The sequence below is a fragment of the Chlorocebus sabaeus genome, chromosome 8, assembly GCF_047675955.1.
Source record: "Chlorocebus sabaeus isolate Y175 chromosome 8, mChlSab1.0.hap1, whole genome shotgun sequence".
NCBI lineage: Eukaryota > Metazoa > Chordata > Mammalia > Primates > Cercopithecidae > Chlorocebus > Chlorocebus sabaeus.
In genome coordinates this window covers 40,808,578-40,811,824 of record NC_132911.1, presented here as the reverse complement: position 1 = coordinate 40,811,824, position 3,247 = coordinate 40,808,578, and the positions used below count along the sequence as shown (strand labels likewise).

The 3,247-nt window shown below is 41.5% G+C and overlaps 1 pseudogene; it reads right to left on the bottom strand.

Annotated features, from left to right (window-relative positions):
- Nucleotides 1-2,902: 2,902 nt before the first annotated feature.
- LOC119618952 (U6 spliceosomal RNA) lies at nucleotides 2,903-2,998 on the bottom strand (annotated as a pseudogene).
- Between the last annotated feature and the right edge of the window lie 249 nt (nucleotides 2,999-3,247).

Below are 3,247 nucleotides of genomic sequence, written 5' to 3'. Positions count from 1 at the left end.
AGGAAGAAGATATTTATGTTTTTTTTTTAAGATGAAGTCTCACTCTATCACCCAGTCTGGAGTGCAGTGGCACGATCTCGGCTCACTGAAATCTCTGCCTCCCAGGTTCAAGCAATTCTCCTGCCTCGGCCTCCCGAGTAGCTGGGATTACAGGCATCTGCCACCATGCCTGGCTAATTTTTGTATTTTTAGTAGAAACAGGGTTTCACCTTGTTGGCCAGGCTGGTCTTGAACTCGTGGTCTCAGATGATTCACCTACCTCAGCTTCCCAAAGCGCTGGGATTGCAGGAGTGAGCCACTGTACCCAGCCAATTTACCAAATTTTTACCACATTTTACCCCTATACAGGAAAGGGAAACGATGAAAATCTCGTGCCAGGGAAGAATATAGGAGGCACATATATTGGTTTGCCTGGGACTGAGTTAGTTTGTGCCCATTGCCTTAGCAGCCTGTTTGATGTAACATGTCTTCGATTCTTCATTTTAAAATGAGATATTGGCCAGGCATGGTGACTGACAGGTGTAATCTCAGCACTTTGGGAGGCTGAGGTGAGTGGATCACCTGAGCCCAAGAGTTTGAGACCAGCCTGAGCAAGATAGCAAGACCCCATCTCTATTAATAATACAAAATCCCATTAGCCAGGTGTGGTGGCACATGCCGGTAGTCCCAGCTACTCTGTAGGCTGAGGGAGGAGGATCGCTTGAGTCTGGGAAGTTGAGGCTGCCATGAGCCATGATTGTGCCACTGCACTTGAGCTTGGGCAACAGAGTGAGATCTTGTCTCAAAACAAACAAACAAAATACTAATAATATGAGGTGTCATTATTATTATTATTTAATATGTATGCATGTTTATTAACAGTTTGGTCAATGTAATATCTCAGAGAAATCTTAAGTCAGGCAAAAGGTAAGTGAGTGGCCTTGTTTAAAATGTTATAAAATCTTGGGGTGTCTATTTAGGGGTTGATTGGAACATTTTGGAAGAGACTGCCCTTTGCTCTTCTGCAGGCTCCTGCAGTATGAGGAGCACAGAACCTCTGAGAAAGGCATTTGGAGGGTTTTCTTTTCCTTTCTTTCTTTTTAAATTATACTTTAAATTCTGGGGTACATGTGCAGAACGTGCAGGTTTGTTACATAGGTATACATGTGCCATGGTGGTTTGCTGCACCCATCAACCTGTCATCTACATTAGGTATTTCTCTTAATGCTATCCCTCCCCTATCCCCCACACCCTGACAGGCCCCGATGTGTGATGTTCCCCTCCCTGTGTCCATGTGTTCTCATTGTTCAACTCCCACTTATGAGTGAGAACATGCGATGTTTGGTTTTCTGTTCCTGCGTTATTTTGCTGAGAATGATGGTTTCCAGCAACATCCATGTTCCTGCAAAGGACATGAACTCATCTTTTTTATGGCTGCAAAGTATTCCATGGTGTATATGGGCCACATTTTCTTTATCCAGTCTATCATTGATGGGAATTTGGGTCGGTTCCAAGTCTTTGCTATTGTGAATAGTGCCACAATAAACATGCATGTGCATGGGTCTTTATAGTAGAATGATTTATAGTCCTTTGGGTATATACCCAGTAATGGAATTGCTGGGTCAAATGGTATTTCTGGTTTAGATCCCTGAGTAATCACCACACTGTCTTCCACAATGGTTGAACTAATTTACACTCCCACCAACCGTGTGAAAGTGTTCTTATTTCTCTACATTCTTTCCAGCATTTGTTGTTTCCTGACTTTTTATTTTATTTTTATTTTTATTTTTTGAGACAGAGTCTCACTCTGTCACCCAGGCTGGAGTTCAGTGGAGTAATCTCGGCTCACTGCAAGCTCCACCTCCCGGGTTCACGCCATTCTCCTGCCTCAGCCTCCAGAGTAGCTGGGACTACAGGCACCTGCCACCATGCCTGGCTAATTTTTTGTATTTTTAGTAGAGAAGGGGTTTCACCTTGTTAGCCATGATGGTCTCGATCTCCTGACCTTGTGATCTGCCCACTTTGGCCTCCCAAAGTACTGGGATTACAGGCATAAGCCACCGCGCCTGGCCATTTCCTGACTTTTTAATGATCGCCATTCTAACTGGCCTGAGATGGTATCTCATTGTGGTTTTGATTTGCATTTCTCTAATGACCTGTGATGATGAGCTTTTTTCATATGTTTGTTGCTCGCATAAATGTCTTCTTTTGAGAAGTGTCTGTTCATATCCTTCACCCATTTTCTGATGGGGTTGTTTGTTTTTTTCTTGTAAATTTGTTTAAGTTCTTTGTAGATTCTGGATATTAGCCCGTTGTCAGATGAATAGATTGCAAAAATTTTCTCCCATTCTGTAGGTTGCCTGTTCACTCTGATGATATTTTCTTTTGCTGTGCAGAAGCTCTTTAGTTTAATCAGATTCCATTTGTCGATTTTGGCTTTTGTTACCATTGCTTTTGGTGTCTTAGTCAAGAAGGCTTTGCCCATGCCTATGTCCTGAATGGTATTACCTAGGTTTTCTTCTAGGGTTTTTATAGTTTTAGGTCTTATGTTTAAGTCTTTAACCCATCTTGAGCTAATTTTTGTATAAGGTGTAAGGAAAGGATCCAGTTTCAGATTTCTGCATATGGCTAGCCAGTTTTCCTAACACCATTTATTAAATAGGGAATCCTTTTCCCATTGCTTCTTTTTGCCAGGTTTGTCAAAGATCAGATGGTTATAGATGTGTGGTATTATTTCTCAGGCCTCTGTTCTGTTGCATTGGTCTGTATTTCTGTTTTGGTACCAGTACCATGCTGTTTTGGTTACTGTAGAGTTGTAGTATAGTTCAAAGTCAGGTAGCATGATGCCTCCAGCTTTGTTCTTTTTGCTTAGGATTGTCTTGGCTACGCAGGCTCGTTTTTGGTTACATATGAAATTTAAAGCAAAAATATGGAACGCTTCACGAATTTGCACATCATCCTTGTGCAGGGCCCATGCTTATCACTCCAATTTTAGTATATGTGCTGCTGAAGTGAGCACTGAGCTGTTATCATTAACAGTTCCACTAAAATGTACCTGGAGGGCTTCATTTATTGTATGGTGTAATATATTGCTATTTACTTATTTTTATTTATTTTATTTTATTTTATTTTATTTTATTTTATTTTATTTTATTTTTGAGACAGTCTCACTCTGTCACCCAGGCTGGAGTATAGTGGCATGATCTTGGCTCACTGAAACCTCTGTCTCCCAGGTTCAAGCGATTCTCCTGCCTCAACCTCCTGAGTA